Raw genomic sequence first — 7550 nt, forward strand, 5'->3', positions numbered from 1 at the left:
CAGAGAATGTTGATCAGACTGCAAAAGTATGATGTGAAGATGATCTATACCCCGGGAAAGTTCATGTTCTCCGCCGACAAGAAGGAGAGCGTTGACACACAGAAAAACACTGAGAATCAGGCCTACGTCGACATGATCGTAGAATCACTTCCTGTGTCTTCTGAGAGAATGGAGCAGATCAAAAGAGAGACCGCAGCTGACCAAACAATGACAGAGATGAAAGAAACAACACTGATAGGATGGCCTGCACAGAAAAACAACTGTCCAAGGAGAATACAGGATTACTGGATGTGCAGAGCAGAGCTCACCGTTGTGGATGACATAGTGTTCAAAGGCAACAAGATTGTCATTCCCATGACACTACGCAAAGAAATGCTACAGAAAATACACGAGGGCCACTTGGGTGAGGAAAAATGCAAACGACAAGCACGAGAAGTAATGTACTGGCCAAGAATGAACCAGGAAATCAGCCAGACCACTGCTTCATGTGAACTGTGTTTCACCTACAGGCCAAAGCAGCTAGCAGAGCCGCTAATGCATCATCCAGTACCCAACAGACCCTACTACAAAATTGTCAAAGGTCTGATGAAAAAGGCATATGATGGAAAGGAGTATTTCCTAATAAAACTGATGACCTACTGAAACGCACCACTGCAGAACGGACTTTCACCTGCACAAATGTTGATGGGACGTCGCATCAGAAACAATCTACCCATCCAGGAGGACTCGCTAACGCTAACACCCAGAGGTGCTCACAAAGTCAAACTCGCAAAGGAAAACCAGAAAGACAAACAAAAACAGCGACACGACAAAAGTGCAAGACACTTACCTGAACTGAAACCTGGAGATCATGTACGACTCCGAGACATCACTACAGAAACCTGGATGCAGCAAGGGTGTGTGCAGAGAGAAGTTGCACTGCGATCCTATGAGATCCAAACGGAGCATGGATCACAACTGAGACGAAACAGAGGAGATCTAAGGCTGCAGCCATTCACTCAAGGGACTGAGGATCATCAGGAGGATACTGCTGAAGCGTCAAATGCCTTTAGAAAAGGACAATTCAGTCAGAACACCTTGACTGACAATGAACGCTGTCCAACTGTTTCAGGAAGCACTTCAGCAGAACGACCAAAAAGGACTGTCAGAGCCCCTGAAAGGCTAATTGAGAATTGCTAAAAAAAAATACAAAAATACATAAAAGGGGCACCTGGACTGAATGTTTTATTAATGTGAAAAGAAATAGAGCCACAATAGAGTATTGTTGGACAGACTATATTTAGTTGAAAAAATATTTTATTTTTAAGGGAAAAAAAATTGGTAAAGAAATGTGTGTTATTGAAAATTGTATGTTATGCAGGTTGAGTAAACAAATGTGACGTGTAGTTACATAGAAAAGTAGTTTTCTTTTAAAGGAAAGAAGATGTGTTAATAACATTTAGACTACAATACCCAGCAGGCTATGCGGGAGGCAGATGGTTAAAGAATGCCTTGCATGGCTAAACATGGAGTTTTCTAGCTGAAGTATATGTTCATCAAAAGTAGTTAAACCTACGCCCCGGTTTGTCATTATATAAGGAACAAACATAACACCTGTGTTCTCTGTTTGTCTGTTGTCAGTTTGTCTTGCTTGTCAAGTCAACCAGCGTTTTTGTGTCTCAGCTCCTGTTTTTTCCAGTCTCTTTTTCTTGTCCTCCTGGTTTTGACCCTTGCCTGTACTGACTTCGAGCCCGCATGCCTCTGAGCCTGCCTGCCGACCTGTACCTTTGCCCCCCTCTGGATTATTGACCTCTGCCTACCCTGAACCTGAGCTTGCCTGCCATCCGGTATCGTTGCCCTACCTCTGGTTTTCTGCCCTCTGCCTGCCTTGACCTGTCATTGCCTGCCTTGACCTGTCTATTATTTTCCAGGGATATCGTCCCCCTGCAGCAGACAGGTGGAAGCGCTCACTGGCCGGGATTACTCATATACAAACTACCCTGTCATGATTAACTGGTATAATGCTCCATAATGATGGAGTGGCATGTGCCCTTGATAAAAATTGAGATGTATCTTATTGATCTTAATGATAAAAAAGTGTCTGGTTGAAATGTGTTGATTTCGCTTACTTTTAGTATGTGTTTTTATAGAACCTCCTTTAATAGTTTCAGCCATAATCTAATTCTCACCTTAAAATGTAACAATAGTTATCACAGAGTGATAAAAGGAGGGAGTGTGATGGAAATGTATTTTCATGCCTATGTAATCGTATGTCTAGCACAATGCTGCTTTTATTAAAACGCCTTTTTCAGAGTTTCGTCAGGCTTCTATTGAGTTTGTGAGCCTCTCTGGCCGTGATAGTAAAGCTTGTCTCGTTTACTTTAAGTTTGAGCCTTTAGTGGTGAATTTCCACGACACTATCTTAAATGATTTTAATGTTGTTGTTTTTTTTATCTTACACAAGACTGTAATTGCAGTCTTTGTGTTGATTGGTTAGGCACACAGTAGCAATTTATTAGAATAGCTGACTGAAGATGTACGGACAGACATTATCACACTACTGGCAATGGGCTAGAATAAGAGGAAGTTTGCCAACATGGATCATATGTTGGCAAAGAGATATGGGAAGGTATGGAGAATTTTTTTTTTGGGGGGGGGGGTGCTTCCATAAAACTTAATTTTTTTACCTGCATCTTCTTGTATTTATTTCTACATGTCTGATCTTCTGTCTGCAATCCTGACTCAGTTTCTTTTATTATTTTTACCAGTCATCTTTGTCAGGACTTCAACATTATTCTGAAGACTGTTTATCTGATTAAATAACTATGTTTATCATGTAACAGTTAACTAATCATGTAACAGTTAACTAATTACGATCTGGGGCACCACGAGAGTGTTTCTTTAAAGAGTTAACATTTTTTTTCACCTTTATTTAACCAGGTAGGCAAGGCCATGGTGGCGAAGTAAATACAATATAGCAAGTAAAACACTGGAATGGTTGATTTGCAGTGTTTCCAGTTTCAGAGATTTTTGTAGTTCGTTCCAGTCATTGGCAGCAGAGAACTGGAAGGAGAGGCGGCCAAATGAGGAATTGGTTTTGGGGGTGACCAAAGAGATATACCTGCTGGAGCGCGAGCTACAGGTGGGTGCTGCTATGGTGACCAGTGAGCTGAGATAAAGGGGCACTTTACCTAGCAGGGTCTTGTAGATGACCTGGAGCCAGTGAGTTTGGCGACGAGTATGAAGCGAGGGCCAGCCAACGAGAGCGTACAGGTCGCAGTGGTGGTAGTATATGGGGCTTTGGTGACAAAACGGATGGCACTGTGATAGACTGCATCCAATTTATTGAGTGGGGTATTGGATGCTATTTTGTAAATGACATCGCCGAAGTCAAGGATCGGTAGGATGGTCAGGTTACGAGGGTATGTTTGGCAGCATGAGTGAAGGATGCTTTGTTGCGAAATAGGGAGCTAATTCTAGATTTAACTTTGGATTGGAGATGTTTGATGTGAGTCTGGAAGGAGAGTTTACAGTATTAGGTATTTGTAGTTGTCCACATATTCTAAGTCAGAACCGTCCAGAGTAGTGATGTTGGACAGGCGGGCAGGTGCAGGCAGTGATCGGTTGAAGAGCATGCATTTAGTTTTACTTGTATTTAAGAGCAATTGGAGGCCATGGAAGGAGAGTTGTATGGCATCGAAGCTCGCTTGGAGGGTTGTTAAAACAGTGTCCAAAGAAGGGCCAGAAGAACACAGAATAGTGTCGTATGCGTAGAGGTGGATCAGAGACTCACCAACAGCAGCAAGAGCGACATCATTGATGTATACAGAGAAGAGAATCGGTCCAAGAATTGAACCCTGGGGCACCCCCATAGAGACTGCCAGAGGCAACAGGCTCTCCGATTTGACACACTGAACTCTATCAGATAAGTAGTTGGTGAACCAGGCGAGGCAATCATTTGAGAAACCAAGGCTGTCGAGTCTGCCGATGAGGATGTGGTGATTGACAGAGTCGAAAGCCTTGGCCAGGTCAATGAATACAGCTGCACAGTATTGTTTCTTATCGATGACGTTTAAGATATCGTTTAGGACCTTGAGCCTGGCTGAGACAAGGCATATTGACATTAAGGAGAGGCATTCTTAGTCGAGTGATCATAAGGGTCCAGTGAGTAGTGAGGTTGGTTGGGGTCACGGCGATTCAGACAGCTAGCCAGGCCATCGGTAACAAGCTAGCATTGGATGGAGGTCTGATTTTAGCCATCTCATGCGTTTCCGTCGGTAGATTAGTGGGGTTCCGTGTGGTAGAGGGGATCAATCCAATTGGCAAAATAGATATAGTTATAGTAACCCAAGAAAAATTGTCCGATAGACCTATTCAGATAGCAGCCGATAAGACAGCTAACGATTAGCGGACTGCAGATGGGCATTCAGGTAACGTCGCGACGGAGGGGCAAGATGGATAACTCCATCCAGCCGATAACGACGGTAGTCCAGTCGTAAAGGTCCGGTGCGGCTCTGCATCGGCAGTAAAATGGGTCCGGATAGGTGATTTTAGCCCAGGAGTGACTGATGGAACTCTTCAGCTGGCTAGCTCTGGAATAATTGATGTTTGCTCCGGGATCGATGTAAGCCAATAGTCACACGGATAGCAGCTAGCTAGCTGGGAGATCCAGGTGTAAATGTCCAGAGTTTGCGGTTGATATCCGGGGATATGGAGAGAAAAATAGGTCCAGTATGTTCTGGTCTGAGTCGCGTTGTACAAAACTAGCTATAGCTTTTCGAGCTAAAGGATAGCTGATGACCACAAACCATGGTTAGCTGAATACTAACGTTAGCCAGTAAACTGGCTAGCTTCTGGCTAGCTTCTGGTTAGTTTCTGGCTAGCTTCTGGCTAGCTTCTATTGTGGATTTCAGATTTGAGGTAAATAATGTTTGTTTTTTTAAATTGGTGAGGCGGGTTGCAGGAGAGTGTTTTGAAGTTGAGTGTTTGGAAAAGAAAATATATAAAAGATATGCGAAGAAAGGTGTCAATATATATATACACGGGACACGACAAGATGAGGACAAAGGACGTCTGACTGCTATGCCATCTTGGGCAACCAACCATCTCCCAAATCAAACTCTAAAAGGTCTTTACCTATCACATCTATAAACAGTCAACCTATTAATCATAACCTCGTATCATATCACCATTCTGAACAGTCGTAACCTCCTTGCATCTGCAAAAACCAAGCCTTACTTATGATCCAGTACTTCACAAATTGGTTTAATTATTTATTTACTAGCTAATTAAATGGGAACATAGGATAAACATACCCACTTTACATCGGTTATTTACTGGAAACTTCATACGCTGAAAACAGGTCCCTAGCAGAACGACAACAACATTGATGCTTGTTAAAGAATCGATGGAGAGGGAGAGAAAGAGTGACAGAGACCTACAGTAACCAAATATTCCTTAATTGAATTGTATTTTTTTTCTGATTGTCAAAAGACTGAAGGAGGAGACCAGCCTAAATTTGAACCTTCACCTATGTTATTCCTTAATTGAATTGTATTTTTTTCAGAATGTCAAAAGACTGAAGGAGGAGACGAGCCTCGTTGAAGAAAAGCGGCACAGCTGGACATCAACGACGCTGTGCTACAGGAGTGGGTTGCTGAGGTGCAGCAGTGGCCTGAACGTATATTACTTTCTGAACAAATAGAGCAAAAACTCAAAACGGACAACCCACAAGCATGTATTTTTATACCTTACGACTAGGCACCACCTTTGCATATCTACGATAAAGCATCATTCTCTATTATTAGGCAGAAACACAGTATGTTCCTCTCACTGGTAGTGTCATGACCTGTGAAAGTCTAGGACTTTCTTGGGCATGGAAGTGTGTGTGTGTGTTAGTGTTTGTGTAACTGGCCTGCCTTATGAGGAACTGAAACTAAACTGTTGCTCTTTGCCTCCTTCCTTAGAAATATTAATATTCAGCGACATGTTTTGAACAGAACACTTCCCCTTGTCTCAGTATCTTTCCATACATAAACTTCAAATTCACCATTCATTGACCCCCAAAATGTACAATTCTTATACAAGTCAAGTAATAACTATGTTCTAATATGATGACAGGAAAAATTATATTTCAAGCCAGAATCCAACAGGTAGAAAAGTGAATGTTTCTGTCTCTCAACTTCATAATTGACTGATGGAGTGGAGTTACGTTTGTAACATGCCCTATGTTTGACAACCACACTTCAGGATAGTCAGACAGGGTATCTCCAGAAGAAGACTGAGGGGCTTTACCTCAGTGTGAACCAGAGGAAACACTACCTATACTGTTTGACAGGTAGGGCCCAACAACAATATGACCTCAAACACATTATTAATCAAGCAGTGAAACTGATTTGTGAAATAAAATGCATGAGTTATACACTTATACCATGTTTATGATCAAATGTAGGCATGGCCTATGTTATGAATTGATCTAATGTAAAACATTTCATTAAACTAAGAAATGACATCACCATAAACAGCAGAGTACCCTGTGAGCCAAAACTCTGCATGGCTTGTATAATGTTATAACTGTACAACCAATGCTTTAGAAAGGAGTTGATTGCTTTGTACTCTCTTTGTTTGTGCCTCTATAGTAGCTCTACAACTTATAGTTATGTAACATATCTGGATCTACAGTTCGTCTAATCACCCCGTTGTATTCAGACGGCAACAAGAGGAGGCATCAGATTCAGAGAAATTGTTGAGCACAAGGCAGCCTTGACAGCAGGCAGAGCTGCTCAGTGGGTGAGCTGCTCAGTACTAACAACATTATGGGGCCATGGGTGAGACTTGCCACCAGTAAGTATATGATTGCAGAAGGTATCTATTGTGATTACATTTTTACCTTCTCATTGTTGTTGCTCTGTTAAATACTGTACCTCAGAGTTTTACATCTCACAGGCAACCGCCATCTCGCCATCAAAAAGGCCATCTTCGACAGACTGATGTTGGTGAACGGACTGCAGGAGGTGAAGAGGCACTGGGGGAGCCTACAAAGAGCAGCCGGGAACTCTGGAGGCACTGTGCCTACAGCTGCAAGATCAGAGTAAGTTAAGGCTTATACTATTTTTGGACTGAACATTTTGTCTTGCTTTACAAATACCCTCCGCACGGTGTAGTGGAATTGTCAATAATTTAGTGCTTTACTTATTACTTTTAGGTAATGCAGTGGAGGGAGGAATGGCCTTCTCTGCCTCCTGAAGAGAAGATTGAGTGAACTGACACAAGACCAAGGAAACACCAGGAACACCTAGCAAAAGCTGGTCCTATTGCTGAGAGCTCAGATGACAACTGCTATGCTTTCTGAAATCATTCACCAACCCTGCCTCTGCTCCCTTGGGAGCAGCCTGGTCTCCTGACGTTGACCCCTGACCCCTCACCTTCTGAACCCTTCCAGAGAAATATAATTTGCCTGGTGATGCGCTAGTGGAAAAGCAATGTGTTATTTCAGTGCGTTTGTTGCCATGTTTCCTCTCCTCACCTCCTCTACTCCCGTTTCTTCCGGTCGTAGACTATGGTGACATCAT

The 7550-nt window shown here is 42.7% G+C and overlaps 1 long non-coding RNA gene across 1 annotated transcript; it reads left to right on the plus strand.

The window, feature by feature from the left end:
* Window positions 1–6229: 6229 nt before the first annotated feature.
* On the plus strand, window positions 6230–7550 carry LOC135546916 (uncharacterized). The gene is made up of 4 exons (XR_010456634.1): window positions 6230–6316; window positions 6661–6822; window positions 6925–7069; window positions 7184–7550. It is a non-coding gene; the product is annotated as an uncharacterized LOC135546916 (long non-coding RNA).

The sequence above is a fragment of the Oncorhynchus masou genome, chromosome 10 (genome assembly GCF_036934945.1).
Source record: "Oncorhynchus masou masou isolate Uvic2021 chromosome 10, UVic_Omas_1.1, whole genome shotgun sequence".
Taxonomy (NCBI): domain Eukaryota; kingdom Metazoa; phylum Chordata; class Actinopteri; order Salmoniformes; family Salmonidae; genus Oncorhynchus; species Oncorhynchus masou.